Raw genomic sequence first — 19,464 nt, 5'->3', positions numbered from 1 at the left:
GCTTGGGTTTCACCTTAGCCCTAGTTCAGTGGCAACCCCGTGGGCTCAGAGGGGTGAGGGATTCAAGAGGAGGAAGCTTGTACATTCCCTCATTCATGAGGGGAGGGCCAGACGTGGGGTGGAGTCTCACAGCAGTCCTCTGACGGAGGCTGAGTCAGTTATATTGCCCCATGTCTGCATGTGGCTTCTCCTACCCTATTCACCCTGCCTTCTAATCACACCAAAGTTCTTATCATTCCTGATGTGACAGGCGTGGCTGCTGTGTGCAGCTTCATGGACTGTGCACTGCACCATTCAGGAGGGGCCATTCCCATAGACGAAGGAGCAAATAGCCATTCCAAGACTCATGCTCAGTTGTACCAGGCTTCCCTGAGCCAAGCCCTTTATGACTTCCTTCCTCCTCTGCCCTTGGTAGCCTTCTCTCCCACCATCTCTTTACTTGGTAGTTAACACTCAGTTTTCAAAACTTCTTCAAATGTACTGTTTGTGAATGCGACAGTTTGGATGTGAAATGTCCCCCAAAGGCTCATGTGTTGAAGAGTTGGTCCTCAACCTATGGCACTACTGGGAGATGGTGAAACCTTTAAAAGGTGGAGTCTAAACCCAGTGTGTTGGCACACACTTGTAATCCAGTGGCTTGGGAGGCTGACGCAGGAGGATTGCAAGTTCAAGTTCAGCCTCAGCAACTACGGGAAGTCCTAAGTAACTTAGTGAGAACTTGTCTTAAAATTTTTTTTTTTTTTAAAGCTGGGATGTGGCTCAGTGAGCACCCTGTGTCCAATCTCTAGTACCAAAAATTAAAAAGAGTAGAGTCTAGTGGAATGGAAGGAAGTTAGATCATTGAGGGGGCATGACCTTGAAGGGGATATTGGGTCCCTGGTCCCTTTCTCTCTGTGTCTTTGCTTCTCAGCCACCATGAGGTGAATAGGTCTTCAATGCAACTCACTCCTGCCCTGATGTACTGTGCTGCCACAGGTCCAAAATATAGGGTCAAGCAATCACCAACTGAATGCCCTGAAAGTGTAAGCCAAAATAAATATTTACTCCTTATGAGTTGATTATCTCAGGTATTTTGTCACAGTGACAAAAAGCTGTTTAACACTGTGAACACAGACATGACAACTGAATATTTCTGGAAATGTTCAAAGCCATTTAGAAGAAACACAATATACACTGGGGTCTCAAACTTGCACACTGTCAGTTCATTTTAGCCTAGTAATTTGATTATGCCTGTGGGTGTTCTAAAAAGCAGTATAAGTAAAATCCATTAGAAAGGCTAAAATGAAAAAGACAATACCAAGTGCTGACATGGACGTAGAGCAACTTATACATCATTGGTGGGAGTATAAATTTTGTAAACCTACTTTGGAAACTGTTTGGTAATATCTAAGAGGAGATACCTGGCCTATGATCAGGAAGTTCCTAAAAATACATACATATGTACACAAAAACATGTGCAAAAATGTTCATAGCAGCATTATTCATAATAGTTCCAAATTAGAAACAACTCAAATGCCTACCCATCATAGAACAGATGAGTAATGTTATATATTCATAAAATGGAATGTTTGACAGCAATATAAATGAATTAATTATCCCTTCACACAACACACAAAAGCAGACATGAAAGAATACATACCACATGTTCAAAAACAAGTGCACTATGCCTGTTAGAAATTAGAATGTATTAGAAATTATAATGATGGTTGCCCTGAAATGATGGGTGGTGATTGCAAAGGAATGTGATATTTCCAGGTGCTGGTAGTGTTCAATTTTTATGAATGTGGAGGTAATCACATAGATGTGTTTTGTGAAAGTTTATTTTGAGCTGTACACTTAGGATCTGTGCACTTCTATGAATGAAAAGAATAGTCCAGACACAGTGGTGGTCACTTGTAGTCCCAGGTACTTAGAAAGCTGAAGCAAGAGGATTGCTTGAGCTCAGGAGTTTGGGGCCAGCCTGTGCAATAAACAGGAGGGAAAAGAAAAAAAAAAAAAAAAGAACAGAGAGAGACAGTCAGACAGACAGACGACAGGGATGGGGTTGTAGTCTAGTAGTAGAGCATGCACTCAGTATGTACAAGGCCCTGGGATGGATCTCCAGCACCCAAAACAAAAAGAAATAAGGAAAGAGAGGCAGGAAGGCAGGCAATGTCTGCACCACTGGGTTCAATCCCTGCCAGTACTGGGGAAAAAAGAAAAGAAAAAGAAAAAAAAGATTTACTTACTCTAAAGCTTCAATAATCAAGAAAATGTGCAGGAGGAAAAGAGGAAGTATGGAAAATTAAAATGGTGCAAACTATGTGGATACGTCAAAATGAGCCCCGCTATTTTGTGTAACTATAATGCATTAACAAAAAGAAAAAAAAAGAGTGTGGTATTTTTTAATTTTTTGAACCAGAGATTGAACTACTCAGGGGCACTCAACCACGGAGTCATATCCCCAGCCCAATTTTGAATGTTCTTTAGAAACAGGGTCTCACTGAGTTGCTTAGTTCCTTGCCATTGCTGAAGCTGGCTTTGAACTTGTGATCCTCCTGCCTCAGCCTCCAGAGCCCAGGGATTAATGGATATGTGGATCATAGTTCAGCAAATTTGTTTCTTTAAAGGGTCAGATATCATTTTAGGTTTTGTAGCAATAAAATTTCTGTCATAGCTACTTAGTTCTGCCATTATAAAGTGAGAGTAACTACAGATAATACAAAAATGGATGAGCCTGGTTGTATTGTAATAAAATTTTGTTTACAGAAATAGGTAATATTTGCTGTCTCCTTATATAGGTTAAGGGTACAGAATGGCCTATAGAAATGTATATATTCTCAGGGCGGGGAGCCAGGGCGGGTGCTGGGGTTGTGGCTCAGCAGAAGAACACTCACCTAGCACATTCGAAGTCCTGGGTGCAATCCTCAGCACCACATAAAAGTAAATAAAGGTATTGTGTCCAACTACAACTAAAAAATAAATATTAAAAAAAAAGAAGTGTATAAATTCTCACTCATTCATAAGATTAACAGATTTTGTTTTATTTTATTTGGTATCGGGGTTGAACCTGGGGCACTTATCCACTGAGCCGCATCCATAGCTGTTTTAATATTTTATTTTGTTTTTAAAAAGTATTTATTTTTTTTAGTTTTAGGTGGACACAATATCTTCATTTTTATGTGGTGCTGAGGATCAAACCCAGTGCCTCATGCATGCTAGGCAAGCACTCTACCACTGAGCCACAACCCCAGCACTATATATATATATATATAAATATATATATATATATTTAATATTTTTTTAGTTGTAGATGGACACAGTATCTTTATTTTATTTATTTATTTTTTGTATGTCGTGCCGAGGATCTAACCCAGCTCACAAATGTGAGGCAAGTGCTTGATCACTGAGCCACAGCCCCAACCCAGCACTTTATATTTTATTTTGAGACACAGTCTCACTAAGTTAGTTGCTTAGGGCCTCAATATGTGTCTGAAGCTGACTTTGAACTTGTGATCCTCCTGCCTCGGTCTGCTTAGTCACTGTGATTACAGGTGTGCACCACCACAATCAGCTAGATTAACTGATTTTTGAGAAAGGTGCCAGTATAATTTAGCAAAGAAAGAATGGTCTTTTCAATTTATGGTGCTATTAACAATTGGATGAAAAGAAAAATGAACCTTGACTCATCTTTATATCATAAGCAAAATTTAACTAAACAAAGATCATAGGTGTTGGGGATGTAGTTCAGTAGTACATTTTTTAAAAATATTTATTGTTTAGTTCTAGGTAGACACAGTGTCTTTATTCTACTTTAAGTGGTGCTGAGGATTGAACTTAGTGCCTCATGCAAGCTAGGCGCACACTCTACCTCTGAGCCACAACCTCAGCCCTACTTCATCTGTTTAGCATGTACAAGGCTCTTCGTTTGATCCTCAGTGATGAAAAAACAAAACAAAAAAACTAAAACCATTAAACGTTTAGAATATATGGGATGAAATTTTGTAATGGATTAGACAATAAATAGAACACCAAAACCACAAACTTCAAAAGAAAAAATTTTGATGGATTTTATATAGATTAAAAAACATTTACTCTTCACAAGACATGTTTAATAAAATTAGACAAGACATGGACTGTGAAAAATATTATAACACATAGTCAACCAATGATTTGAATGCAGAATACGTTAAGAAATCTTATAATGCAATTATAAGAAAATAAATAGTGCAAAATAAAATGGGCAAAATATTTGAGCAGATATTTTGCAAAAGAGGATTTTGGAGTCCAATAAGCCTTCAAAAAGATACTCGACATCATGAGTCATTAGGGATATATAAATTAAAACCAAAAATCCCAGTGCGACCGGGGATATAGCTCAGTGGTAGAGAACTTCATGTGTGAGCATGAAGCCTGGGTTCAATTCCTAGTGCCCATTACAACAATAACACTACCTACCTACCAGAAAGATGAAAAGCCAGGCATAGTGGCATATGACATAATCCCAGTGACTCAGCAGGCTGACTCAGGATTGTAAATTCAAAGGCAGCCTCAGCAATTTAACCATTGAACCCTTATGACTGAGCTACCCTTTCTCAAAATAAAAAATCAAAAGGGCTGGCAATGTGGCTCAATGGTAGAAATCCTTGAGTTCAAGTCCCAGTACCAAAAACAAACAATAACAACAAAATCCAAACTCCAGAAACAACCTAAAGTGTCTATCAACTGATGAATGGATCAACAATTTGAGTTAGGTCCATTCAGTAGAATTGTATTCAGCAATGAAATGAAAAGGGACAGATCACTGATACAGGCACACTATGGAGAAACCTAAATGCATTATGCTGCCAGGCATGGTGGCAGATGTCCGTATTCCCAGCAACTCAGGAGGCTGAAGCAGGAGGATTGCAAGTTAGAGGCCAACCTTGGCAACTACGAATGAGACCCTGTCTCAAAAAAAAAAAAAAAAAAAAAAAAAAAAGAAAAGAAAAAGAAAAAAGAAAAGAAAAGATGAGGGGGGCTGAGGATGTAGCTCAGTTATAAGGGTTCAATCGCCAGTACAGCAACAACTAAAATAAAAAGCATTATACTAAATGGAAGAAACCAGAAGGAAAATACTACAGAAGTATGGTTCCACTTACATGAAATTCTGGAAAAGGCAGAGTGGTAAAAAGCAGGTGGGGAGTTGCCAGGGGCTAGAAATTGGAGAGGGCCATGAGGGAACTTTCGGGGGTAATGGAAATATTTTATATCATGATTGTGGTGGTGGATGTATTCCTGTATATATTTGCCAAAGACTTGTTAACTGGGTTGGGATTGTGGTTCAGAGGTAGAGTGCTTGCCTAGCACACATGAGGCACTGGGTTCGATTCTCAGCACAACATAAAAATTTTTAAAAATAAAGATATTGTGTTCACCTATAACTAAAAAATAAATATTAAAAAAAACTTGTTAGCTTAAAGTTGATAGCCCCCCCCCCCCTTTTGGTGGTACTGGAGATTAAACCCAGGGACACTATACCACTAAACTATTTTCTGCCCTTTTTAAAATTTTTTGAGACTGGGACTTGATAAATTGCTAAGGCTAGCCTCATAGTTGTGTCCTCCTGCTTCAGCCTTCCAAGTTGCTGGGACTACAGATACACACTTATACAGTTTATTATATTAAAATATGCCTAAAAATAAGTGACCAAAAATTTTTTTAAAAACTCACTTTACACCTGTAGGTTAACTGCATAGCTCCTTTCTGACTCTAGCAGGCATACATTTATAATCCCTTCTTAGTATTCTATGTTTTATATAGACAAAATATACTCTATACAAAACTGTTGAGAGCCACAGCCAAAGGGGCCCCAGCAAACTTCCAGCTGCCAGCAAGCTTCAGACTGCCCCAGCAACATCTAGCTGATTGGCTCCTCTGCGGTGATGTTCATTGGGCTGTTTCCCTGCCCTTCAGACTGCCAGCTGATGATTGGCTCACAGCTGCCCCAGCAACATCTAGCTGATTGGCTCCTCCACGGAGCTGCTCATTGGGTGACTTCTTTGGCTCTGCCCACGCAACCCAGCCAATCGGCCTCAAGAGGAGGAGGATTGTGGGAGGAAAAGGCTGGTGTGGGGGAGAGAGGCTTGTGGAAGCCGGTGGTGGCAGTTGGGCTCTGAGGGTTTTTCCCTGGAGCTGTTTTGTTTGGCGTTTGTAGTTCTAAAAATAAAGTTAGTTTCTTTTTGACAAGTGGCTCCTGATTTGTGCCAAGCCAGACTTCGGCATTTGGTGGCTCGCACGGGGAGCAACTGAGGGTAAGTAAACTGCTCGCCCCTGAGGGCAGGGCGAGAGGATGGGGAGCCATTCTAAGTCTCCTCTTTTGTTTTGCTTCGTTTTTGTTTTAACTTTCCTGTCCCTGGAGATGAGTAAGAGGGAAGAAAAACCACTCACATCTGAGGAAAAACTATTTGCGTTTGAGGAACAGATAGGGAGAAAGGACGGATGCATATGTCAGGAGGATAGAAAGGCTGTTATAATGATTTTGTGTGGTTCCCTTTTTATTGGATTCTGTCTCGGTTTTGTTTGGCGTCATCTTGTTGGGTTGTATTATAGTAGAAATACGGGATCAGCAATTAGTAAAAAACAAACCGAAAGAGTGTTAAGTAAATTGTTAGAGGAAGGAAGCTTCCCAGTAAAACCGAGAGCAGTCAGGGCATACGTTGATGTGATACAAGAATATAGCCCATGGCTTTTTAAGGAGGAGTTGTTAGATATATCACAATGGAACCATCATGGTGAAGATTTAAAAAGAATAGAAAAGAACAACCCAGGGACTCTGCCAGTTGGCACATTGTCATTGTGGACGTTGGTATCTAGTTTGCTTAGTCCAAAGCCTTCAGTTCAGACAGAGGTAGAGGAAGAAGAAGACATATTGATTCAAGTAGAAGAGGAAGTCTCTCAAGTTAGTCAGAAAGAGGAAAAGATTCAAGTGAAAGAGAAGGTCTTTCGAGATAGTGAGACAGAGGAAGAAAGTTTAGAGCAGAAAAATCTATCAGGGGAAAATTTAAAACAGGAGACTGCTAATAAGACCCTTTTATTAGAGAGCATAAGTGTTCAACCAACAGCGCCACCTCTACAGGAGACTGCTACTAACAGCACTCTATCACCAGAGGGCATAAGTGTCCAATCAACAGCACCACCTCCATATGCTAAGAGACTCCCAACCCCCGCAGTTGATAGTTTGGATCCTGAGACAGGATCTCAAGTATGCCCTGTATTTGAGGTAGGAGGGCAGCGAACTTACCAGGGTTTAAATTTCAAATCAGTGAAGGAGCTAAAAGAGGCTGTAGCAACCTATGGTCCTCAAGCACCCTTCACTGTAAGCTTGGTCGAATCCATTACCAACTTAAGCATGACGCCAGCAGATTGGGCTAGTTTGTGTAAAGCTGTGCTAAATGGAGGACAATACCTGTTATGGAAGGTTGCCAATGAGGAATTTTGCAAGGAGACGGCTAGTCGAAATGCAGCAGCTGGTTATCCTCAGAGAAATCTAGATATGTTGTTAGGAAAGGGACCTTATGAGGATCGGCAGCAACAACTTGCATATGATCCTGGTGTATATTTACAAATTGCTGTAGATGCAGTTAGGGCATGGAAGACTTTACAAGAACCTGGAGGTTTACAAGGTCAATTATCTAAGATAATACAAGGAGCTAATGAACCTTACGCTGAATTTGTAGATAGGCTTATTCAAACAGCTACCAGAGTTTTTGGGAATACAGAACAAGCAATGCCATTTATAAAACAACTGGCTTATGACCAAGCGAATCGTTGGTGTAGAGATATCATTAGACCATGGAAACAGGAAGATTTAAACACATATATTAAATTATGTAGAGACATTAATGAACAAGGGCAAATTGTGGCAGCTGCAGTAAAACAAGCTTTAGATGCCAGAGACATTAATGAACAAGGGCAAATTGTGGCAGCTGCAGTAAAACAGGCTTTAGATGCCAGAGACATTAATGAACAAGGGCAAATTGTGGCAGCTGCAGTAAAACAGGTTTTAGATGCCAGAGACATTAATGAACAAGGGCAAATTGTGGCAACTGCAGTAAAACAGGCTTTAGATGCCAGGCCAAGAACATGCTACAATTGTCAACAAACAGGACATTTTAAAAGGAATTGCCCCATAGGAGGAGGGTTTAACAAAACTAGGTATCAAACAAGTAGAATACCGGGTATTTGCCCACGATGCCGTAGAGGGAGACATTGGGCTAATGAATGCCGTTCTCAAACCACCATAGAGGGTACTCCATTATATTGGGCTAATGAATACCGTCCTCAAACCACCATAGAGGGTACTCCATTATCAAAAAACGAACAAGGACAAGGTGTTTATCCACAATATCGTGGACAAAGGCATCAGGCTCCGTTGCCAAAAAATGGACAGGGGGCCCCAATGCTCCGGGGCCCCAAACCACAAATATACGGAGCACTGGAGGAACCCAGCAACCCCAGCAACCCCGTCAGGGTAGTGCCCAGCACATCAGATCCCTCATCAGACAAACCAGAGGGAGCGCAGGGTTGGACATCTGCGCCTCCACCAAATCAGTACTAACTCCAGAGATGGGAGTTCAAATCATTCCCACAGGGGTAAAAGGACCTCTTCCCAAAGGAACAGTAGGCTTATTATTGGGACGCAGCTCTTCTACTCTAAAAGGACTTTTGATAAGTCCTGGGGTAATTGATTCCAATTATGAAGGTGAAATAAAAATTATAGCCAGTTCTCCAAAGGGTATATCAGTAATTTCACCAGGAGATAGAATAGCACAGTTACTAATAATACCAAGCCTACATGATAAATTTTCCAGTCATGTTGTAGAAAGAGGTTCCAAGGGATTAGGCTCCACAGGTGTAGATTGGGCTATGCTTTCTTTAAATTTAGATTCTCGCCCCATGCTAAAACTAAATATTCAAGGACATGAATTTAATGGGCTACTGGATACAGGTGCAGATCTTAGCATCATCTCTCGTCAAGAATGGCCAAAACATTGGCCATTACAACAAGCCACTCAATCGCTTCGAGGCCTAGGAGTGGCGACTAATCCCGATAGAAGTGCAATGCTATTAGATTGGAAGGATCCTGAAGGATGTGAAGGAACTATACAGCCATATGTATTGGATCATCTTCCCGTAAATTTATGGGGACGAGATGTCTTAGATCAATTAGGTTTGACATTAACAAATAATATCAATCAAAATGCACCCACTATTATGGCTAGACAAGGTTTTAGGAAAGGAAAAAGATTAGAAAGACAAGAACAATGTATAGCAGCACCAATACAAATAGATCAAAGAACAGACAGACATGGGTTGGATTTTCACAAAGGGCCACTGAGACAATAAAAATTACATGGAAATCAGAAAGACCAGTATGGGTTCCTCAGTGGCCCTTGACTAAAGAAAAGACACAAGTAGCCCATGATCTGGTCAAACAACAATTAGCGGAAGGACATATACAACCTTCTGTATCTCCCCATAATACTCCCATTTTTGTCATCAAAAAGAAATCTGGTAAATGGAGATTACTGCAAGATTTAAGAGCCATTAACAATGAAATGGTCATTATGGGACCTGCTCAATCGGGGATTCCTCAATTGTCTGCTTTGCCAAAAACTTGGTATGTTTTAGTTATAGATATTAAAGATTGTTTTTTTTCAATTCCAATTCATCCTGAGGATAGTCCACGTTTTGCATTTACTATCCCTGCACTAAATCATGAAGGTCCTGATCAGAGATATGAATGGAAAGTACTCCCTCAAGGGATGGCTAACAGCCCAACTATGTGTCAAATTTATGTTAACAAAGTAATCCAGCCACTTAGAAATCAAAATCCTGAACTACAAATATTTCACTATATGGATGATGTGTTATTGGCACACAAAGCTAAAAACACATTGCTAGAATGTTATGCCACACTTACAAACTTATTAAAAAATTATAATCTAGAGATAGCAATAGATAAAGTGCAATTAAATTTTCCAATTAATTATTTAGGAGTTCTATTATCCTCAACCATGGTCCGTCCACCAAAAATTCAAATACGAGTAGATCAACTCAAATCACTTAATGACTTTCAAAAGTTATTAGGAGACATAAATTGGATAAGGCCTTATCTAGGTATTCCAACAGGAGAATTGGGACCTTTATTTGATATCCTAAAAGGTCCATCAGATCCAAATTCACCCCGAATGTTAACGCCTGAAGCAAGAAAGGCATTAAAAATCATTGAAACATATATGGAAAATATGCATTTGGATAGAATTGATATAAGTTTGCCTTTATTATTTATTGTACTACCAACAAAAAATATTCCTACAGGAGTATTTTGGCAAGAAGGTCCATTATTATGGATACATTTATCTTATTCTCCTAACACTATTCTTACTAGATATCCTGAGGCTGTAGGACAATTAATACTCAAAGGAATAAAAACAGCAAAGGCAGTGTTTGGAATTTCTCCCCATAAAATTATTACTCCATATACTATGAATCAAATTGATGAATTAGCTAATGAGTTAAATACTTGGGCAATAATAATGTGCAAATCTAATGTTTCATTTGATAACCACTTACCATCTAATCCTTTATTGTCTTTTTGGTCATTGCATCCTGTAATTTTTCCAAAAATGACAAGAAAAACACCTATCATGAATGCTCCAAATATATTCACTGATGGGTCAAATAATGGTACAGCAGCAATAGTTACACCTGATCAAACTTTTACATTTTTAGTACCCAAACAATCAGCTCAAAAGGTAGAGCTTAATGCAGTATTACAAACTTTTGTGATGTTTAAAGATTCTGTATTTAATTTATTTTCTGATAGCCAGTATATAGTTAATGCTATAGTATCCCTTGAAGATGCTGGTAGAATTTCCCCTTCTTCTACTGTTTTCTCTTTGTTTTCCACTATACAAAGTTTAATCTGGGACAGAAAAGATCCATTCTTTATAGGACATATCAGGGCACATACAGGATTGCCTGGAGCCCTTAGTTTAGGCAATGATTTAGCAGATAAAACTACACGTGACATACATATTTTCTCTGTACTAGAAGAAGCTATAAATTTTCATGAAAGATTCCATGTCAATGCTAATACTTTACAAAAGCGTTTTAAAATAACTAAGGAACAAGCTAGACAAATAATAAAACAATGTCAAAATTGTGTGACCTTTTTACCACAAGTTAATCTTGGAGTCAATCCTAGAGGATTGATGCCTAACCATATTTGGCAGATGGACGTCACACACTTGCCAGAATTTGGAAAATTAAAATATTTGCATGTTACAATTGATACTTCTTCTGGATTTTTGATGGGCTCCCTTCATGCCGGCGAAAAAACTAAAGATGTTATAGCTCATTGCTTACAAAATTTTGCCACTGTGGGCATTCCAAAACAGTTAAAAACAGATAATGCCCCTGGTTATACGTCTACTTCTTTTAAACAATTTTGCTCATCATTTGGCATTACTCATATAACAGGAATCCCATACAATCCACAGGGTCAAGGCATAGTTGAAAGAGCTCATCAAACTATTAAAATGTACTTATTAAAGCAAAAAGATGGAATTGGGAAGGGGTATATATTCCCCAAAGATAAACTTAAAATAACGCTTTTTACTCTAAACTTTTTAAATTTGGATTCATCAGGACTTAGTGCTGCAGAAAGGCATATGTGTCCAAAAAATGTACATAAGCCCAAGGTACTTTGGAAAGATATTCTAACAGGACAATGGAAAGGTCCTGACCCAGTAATTGTCTGGAATCGGGGGTCTGTTTGTGTGTTTCCACAGGAAGAACAGCAGCCGATTTGGATTCCAGAGAGATTAACCAAGGTTCTGACCCAGAACAGCAGCCGATTTGGATTTCAGAGAGATTAACCAAGGTTCTGACCCAGTGATTGTCTGGAGTCGGGGGCCTGTTTGTATGTTTCCACAGGGAGAACAGCAGCTGATTTGGATTCCGGAGAGATTAACTAAAATCCTGACCCAGTGATTGTCTGGAGTCGGGGGTCTGTTTTTGTGTTTCCACAGGGAGAACAGCAGCTGATTTGGATTCCAGAGAGATTAACTAAAGCGATTTCTACAGACCAAAAAGAAGATGATTTAGCTCAAATCCATAATAGCTGATATCCAAAACTCCAATTTGGTTATCCTTACATCTGCGACAGAACCAGGATGCTTTTTTCAATATCTATTTTATTATTGCCCTTTCCCATATCATGAAGTTCTATTTTATTTTTTTGAGCTCATACAGACCTAGGTTAATGTTTTGCTGATCAGTTCTATTTTTTTTTTTTTTGACTATAGAGTTTTTAAACATTGCAATAGAGATTTTACCTGTAAAAAGTTATAAGGCCTTTACTATTGTGTTATGTGTTGTATGTATTATATTATGTGTGCACACTTGTGTTTTGTGTTATATGTTTGAATGTACGTATGTCCAATGTACATATTTCTATATATCATATATGATGAGCGCTCATGAAAAGATGGATCCAAATATTTTTTTTTTATTCACGTGATTTAAATGGTTTAATTTAAATTGGGTAAATAACTGTTAAGAATTGTTTTAATATGTAAACAAAAAAGGAGGTTAACAGATCTGTTTGTTTACTCTCACCTTTCGTTTTCATTATATTTAATAATTCTCTTCACTATAATGTAAATTGTTAAGAAAATTGTTTTCTTTTAGTGCCTTCTGAAATGTTACCTAATTTTTTCTTTAGCCATTATTGCCAGAATTTCTATCTTCATCCCAGTGCCGATGAAGATAATATAAATTGTTAAGAAAATTGTTTTCTTTTAGTGTCTTCTGGAATGTTACCTAATTTTTTCTTTAGTCATTATTGCCAGAATTCCTATCTTCATCCCTGTGCCGGTGAAGACAAAGAAAAAACTAATCTACAGTTTCTGCAATAGCCATCACTGAACTGCTTACAGAACTTGCACTGAACTGCTTACAGAACTATGTGTCATTTGTATGCATTGTGAACTATCTGTTGGTGCAGCGACTTGTGGTAGTGTTGGGGTATTTTTGCTGATGATATCATCGGTGGTACAATTTTCCCAAAAGGAGCCGTCAATTGACTTGGTATATCTTCCTCCCTTCTGCTTGTCATGATCATTCAGCTAAAATTTGGGGGTCAACAGAGGTGAGGCAAAGAACCTCACCCCCCCCCCCCCCGCTGAGACCTCTCCACAGGTGTGGCTGTACTGGACCGGTAGTCAATGACGGGTAAGATCCAATTACAATGGTACCAACCTAAGACAGGAGGCTGACGCCCTGAGGTCAGCTCATCCGAAGACGGGTAAGGACCATATGTATTGGACAACCTAAGGCAGACACGGTCCATAAGCCACATGCTTGTTGTTTAAACAGAGAGGGGGAGATGTTGAGAGCCACAGCCAAAGGGGCCCCAGCAAACTTCCAGCTGCCAGCAAGCTTCAGACTGCCCCAGCAACATCTAGCTGATTGGCTCCTCTGCGGTGATGTTCATTGGGCTGTTTCCCTGCCCTTCAGACTGCCAGCTGATGATTGGCTCACAGCTGCCCCAGCAACATCTAGCTGATTGGCTCCTCCACGGAGCTGCTCATTGGGTGACTTCTTTGGCTCTGCCCACGCAACCCAGCCAATCGGCCTCAAGAGGAGGAGGATTGTGGGAGGAAAAGGCTGGTGTGGGGGAGAGAGGCTTGTGGAAGCCGGTGGTGGCAGTTGGGCTCTGAGGGTTTTTCCCTGGAGCTGTTTTGTTTGGCGTTTGTAGTTCTAAAAATAAAGTTAGTTTCTTTTTGACAAGTGGCTCCTGATTTGTGCCAAGCCAGACTTCGGCACAAAACATAGTATTTTTTTTTATATAGACAAAACATGTTTTTTTTTTAATTCATTGTTTAATGTGTTATACTAGCTGAGACTTGGAAGCATAAGAATTTGCCTTTTAGAACTTCTCTTCTTGGAACCCAAGAGGAAACAGAAGTTGTGTGACTTGTTAAAGTATCAAAAAGAGTTGGAGCTGAGAGTATATATAGCTCAGTGGTGGAGCACATGCCTGGCACGTGCAAGGTCTCAGATTCCATCCTTGCAACAATAACAAAAAAAAAAAAAAAAAAGAGGGGAGAAGAGTTCAGTCATTGCCTTAAACTGTCCAGAAGAGGACATGCAGCCCACTGCATCTGTTTGTGGCTCACAAGCAGATCTACTACAGGAACCAAGTATTTCAAAACCACTACAAATACCAGTATGTCATGTTACCCAGAGAACCTCCCAAACAAGTATCTCAAACTCGCCTGATGTCTGAAGGGGAGTGAAGGAGTCTTGGTGTCCAACCGAGTCTAGGCTGAGTTTATTGTATGACTCCCGAGCCAAAAACTTATATTCCTCTCTTTAGACAACCTCTTCCAAAAAGTCAACAAAAATGAAGTATGGCTGGGGATTGTCAACTAAATATTTTTCAGTTTTAATGTATACATGTATACAGGGTAGTATTGAGTGAATACTTGAAAAATGTACAAGTCATTCATGGACACCTCTGCATAAGCCACATTACAGCAACAAGCCTGTTAATTGAAACTGCAAGTAATTATTGTAAGGTGTTTAAAATTTCTCCTAGACATTTTTAAATATCTTCATTTTTATTTTTTTATGTGGTGCTGAGGATCGAACCCGGGACCTCACACATGAGAGGCAAGCACTCTATTGCTGAGCTATAATCCCAGCCCCTCTCCTAGATATTTTTTCTCTTAATTTCGTGCCTGTTTGACTTTACCTGTTACTTTTGCTAAAGTTTGTTTATTGCATTTCTAAACAAAAACAGGAGGGCTAGAGGTGTAACTCAGTGGTAGCACTTGCCTAGCACATGTGAGTTCCTGGATCTGATCCCCATCGATCTTGGCCTAGAGAGACTGCTGGGTCCTAGCATAAGAAAACCACATTCACACTCTTGCTCTCCCACACATAACCTAGAGGCCACTGTGAGCCCACCACAATGTCACCCTAACCCCAGTCTCCTACTGAATTACATCAGGCTTAGAGACGGGGAGGATGGGTGTTAGAAGTTGACCTTTGAGCCAGGAGCAGTGGCACACACCTGTAATACCAGCGGTTTGGGAGGTTGAGGCAGCAAGATAGCAAACTCAGAGCCAGTCTCAGCAACTTAGCAAGGCCCTAAGCAACTTAATGACACCCTGTATCACATTGGGGGGGAAAAAGGGGGGAGGGCTGGGGATATGACTCAGTGCAAAGTACCCCTAGGTTCAATTCCTTTTTTTAAAATTTATTATTTATTTCTTACATACATGACAATAGTGGAATGCATTACATTCATAATTATCCATTCACAGCACAATTTTTCTTTCTTTTTTTTTTTAAAGAGAGTGAGAGAGGAAAGTGAGAGAGAGAGAGAGAGAGAGAATTTTTATTATTTATTTTCTAGTTCTCGGCGGACACAACATCTTTGTTGGTATGTGGTGCTGAGTATCAAACCCGGGCCACACGCATGCCAGGCGAGCGCGCTACCGCTTGAGCCACATCCCCAGCCCCACAGTACAATTTTTCATAACTCTGTATATAAAGTATGCTCATGCCAAATTATGCCATTATACATGAGCTCTCTCTCTCTTTTTTTTAGTCATAGAGGGACACAATACCTTTATTTTATTTATTTACTTTTATATGGAGCTGAGGATAGAACCCAGTGCCTCACACATGCCAGGTGAGCACTCTATAACTGAGCTACAACTGCAGTCCTGCCTAGGTTCAATCCTCCCCACCCACGCCCCCTCAAAAAAAAAAAAAAACTTCAGTTCAGACATCCTCTTCTCAAGGAAACTTTTCATGACTGCCTCTCTCTTCAATATGACCTAGGGATCTCTCTGATGTACATACTCACAAGCACTCTGCACATACTCTTTTAGCCCATGAAATGAGCACAGAAATGGGTAATGTGTGTTCCTCTTCCAGCCTGTGAATTAGGGGACAAGGTCCATCATATCATTTCTGAATTCCAGGCTCTAAAACAATGCTTGGCTCACATTAGAACTTCAGGAAGTTTCTGTGGAATGAATGAACAGATAAGATTATCAAGTCTTGGATGCAGTCCTGGGAAACAAGATCCAGGTCCAGAGCCTGGCGCCGTGAGGCACACATCTATAAAACTAGGCATTTGGGAGGCTGAGGCAGGAGGATTGCAAGTTTGCAACTTGGTAAGACTGTCTCAGAATAAAATTTAAGAGAAAGGGTAGAATATAGCTCAGCATTAGAGTATCCTTGGGTTCAATTCCTAGTACTGCCCATCCCTTGCCAAAAAAAAGTCCTGGTCCAGGGTCTAGACAGGCAGTCACAAGGGAGGTGAGTTGTGGGGGGGATCTTAGTTCTGGTTACTGAGGCACACAGCTCTCAAGGATCAGGTCAGACCAGAGTGAAATTCAATGGTGAATCCACAGAGATTGGGCTACAGCTTCTTAAGTCTTCCCAGTTACAATGAGACCAGGAGGGTCCCACAACCTCACATACAGCTTGAATTCAGTAACCCCAGGCGCAGGCTAACGTGGTTTGAATTTATGTACTGATTTGTTCACTTGTGTAACCCCCTGACCAGTGTGTGTACTGTGAGGACAGGGATCTTATCTATGTCATAAGCATTCTGACCAATGCCTGGCGTAGACAGCACTCAGTAAATATTTGTTGAATAAACTCACTCAAACTGAACCCACAAGGGAAAACCCAGATGCAGCATTATTCATTCATTCTGTAAAATGTAATTGACAATAGGCCCAAAGAAACGCCAATCAGCACATTCTTTGCTCTGTGGGAAGTCCTACTTTGGAAGACTAATGCAGATTCAAGTGTTGCTTGGTAAATACACAGTCAGGCCAAGGGGATTTGGAAGATCTTAAGAGACTGAGCCTGAGCTGTGGCACCCAGATGAGTCATGCTTTCCCATGACGTCCCTTGGCAAACAGGAGCCTGCCTTGTCCAGTGCTGGCATCTCTTCTCTATCACTAGGGGAGAAATGCTGATGGTCTGTGCTCTCCCACTTGCCTTCCCCGAGCTCTTATCAGTCACGATGCTTCAGACCTTTTGGTTTGACTTCACATTACAGTGTCCAGTATTGCACAGTGTCCCTCATTGGTTACATTTTCCACTGTGGCTTCTCAATGAGATTTGGGTCAGAATCTCACAAAGCCTGCTAAAGATAACCCATGCTAGACCATAGAGAAAGACCTTCCACTAAGTTGTAAAGTCCTTCAGAAACTATACCTCAGTTTCCCAGTCTCTAGGAAATGAAATAATAACACCTTTTCCTTCTAACCCACAGGGCCAGGGCTGTTAAGCAAAATAAACCCAAGAAATTGAACATGAATGGCTTAAAGGTTGAGAGCTAGGGATATGGCTCAGTGTTAGAACACATGCTTAGCATGCTTGAGGCAGGCCCTGGGTTCTATCCCACAAAAAAGTTGTGATAAAGTTCTATGCTAGAATTGCCACTAGTAAAATATGTAACATTAAGTCATTTTGTCAGATACGTGTCATGTTTTTAATAAACACTCAAGAAATATTTACTATTGATATGGTTCAATTGCTCTGGGATTGCCGTGGGATGAACTGAGACACCTCTCCACTTTCCCAGGGAGCATGCCTGAGGAAAAATAGTTGATTTTTAGGGAAATATTGTGATTTTTGTTTTATTGAATACAATATGAAAATGTGGGGGTCATAGCTGAATAGTTTGGCAGCAAAGAGTTTCAGAGGTTTTTTAGTGGAAGAGATAAAGAGAGAGGAGATAGCAATGTGGTGACAAAGAGAAAACTGAGAGAGAGAGAACTGGTCTAACTAGTCAAATGGGAAGGATCTAATTAAGTTTTGCTCTGTGGGGTGTAATGTAATCCTCTTTTCCATTTCCCAAGAAGACTTGAGTAAAATCTCATTAGTCACAAAAATACTTTTGAATTTGAACTTGAATGTATGAACTTGAGGATGTAAACAAAGTGCTCAGTCTGGCCTGGAGGTGTGTAGGGAATGAGAGCAAAGACCAGCCATCTTCTGGTTATATTATCAATTTAAAACTGAGGAGGTGAATTAAGTAAGGTTTATGGGCTCTTCCACCCCTAGAGAGAGAGAGAGAGAGAGAGAGAGAGAGAGAGAGAGAGAGAGAGAGAGAGAGAGAATTTTTTAATATTTATTTTTTAGTTTTCGGTGGACACAAAATCTTAATTTTTTTTATTTTTATGTGGTGCTGAGGATCTAACCCAGCGCCCCACGAATGCCAGGCGAGTGCGCTACCCCTTGAGCCACATCCCCAACCCCATCATCATTTTCTATAGCAAATTTTAATTACCCACAGAAAAATCACCCTTCCTAACTTGCAATGTTAATGACAGACAACAGCAGTTAGGGTATACTCAAATAATGTAAACTCACATTAATATTATTTTAAGTTAAACATGTTTACAAAAAAATAATGTTTTGGGCTGGGCATGATGGTGCACACCTGTAACCTCCAGCAACTCAGGAGGTTGAGGCAGGAGGATTGCAAGTTAGAGGCCAGCCCCAGCAATATAGTAAGACACTCAACAACTTAGCAAGACCCTGACCCTGTCTTTAAAAAAAAAGTAATGGGGATGTAGCTCAGTGACAAAGTATCCCTGTTTAAACCATGATACTAGGGCTGGGGATGTGGCTCAAGCGGTAGCGCGCTCGCCTGGCATGTGTGTGGCCCGGGTTCGATACTCAGCACCACATACCAACAAAGATGTTGTGTCCGCCGAGAACTAGAAAATAAATAATAAAAATTCTCTAAAAAAAAAAAAAAAAACAAAACCATGATACTAGAAAAGACAAAAACCAAAGAAAGTAAAAACATGACCCATAGAATAGGAGAAAATATTTACAAATCATGGACCGAATAAGAACTTGTATCCAGAATACATAAACAACTCTTATAAATTAAGAAAAACCCCAATCCAATTTAAAAACTGAGCAATAGATTTGAATATATATTTATCCAAAGAAGATGTACAAATGGCCAGTAGTTCATGATCAGCATCATTAATCATTCAGAAAATGAAAATTAAAACCATAATGAGGTAGCCAGAGGGTGGTGCCTCATGCCTGTAATCCCAGTGACTTGGGAGGCTGAGGCAGGAGGATCACAAGTTTGAGGCTAGCTTCAGTAACTTTGTCAAGCCCTCAACAACTTAGTGAGACCCTGTTTCAAAATAAAAAAATAAAATGTGCTAGAAACGTGGCTCAGTGGTAAAGCACCCCTGGGTTAAATCCCCAATATCAAAACCAAACCAAGGGGCCAGGGTTGTGGCTCAGTGATAGAGTGCTTGCCTAGCATGTGTGAGGCACTGGGTTTGATTCTTAGCACCGCATAAAAATAAATGAATAAAATAAAGGTCCATCAACAATTAAAAAAAAAAGTAACTGTGAACTGCCTTCAGG

At 40.0% G+C, this 19,464-nt stretch overlaps 1 long non-coding RNA gene and 1 pseudogene across 1 annotated transcript; both read left to right on the top strand.

Moving 5' to 3' along the window:
• Positions 1-5,805: 5,805 nt before the first annotated feature.
• Positions 5,806-13,818, top strand: LOC144369425 (uncharacterized). The gene is made up of 2 exons (XR_013429173.1): positions 5,806-6,272; positions 11,817-13,818. It is a non-coding gene; the product is annotated as an uncharacterized LOC144369425 (long non-coding RNA).
• A 246-nt stretch (positions 13,819-14,064) lies between these two features.
• LOC101976887 (cyclin-dependent kinases regulatory subunit 2 pseudogene) lies at positions 14,065-14,438 on the top strand (annotated as a pseudogene).
• The last annotated feature ends 5,026 nt before the right edge of the window (positions 14,439-19,464 follow it).

The sequence above is a fragment of the Ictidomys tridecemlineatus genome, chromosome 12 (assembly GCF_052094955.1).
Source record: "Ictidomys tridecemlineatus isolate mIctTri1 chromosome 12, mIctTri1.hap1, whole genome shotgun sequence".
Classification (NCBI taxonomy): domain Eukaryota; kingdom Metazoa; phylum Chordata; class Mammalia; order Rodentia; family Sciuridae; genus Ictidomys; species Ictidomys tridecemlineatus.
The sequence above is the reverse complement of the archived record's forward strand: the minus strand, read 5'-3'. Positions and strand labels throughout refer to the sequence as shown.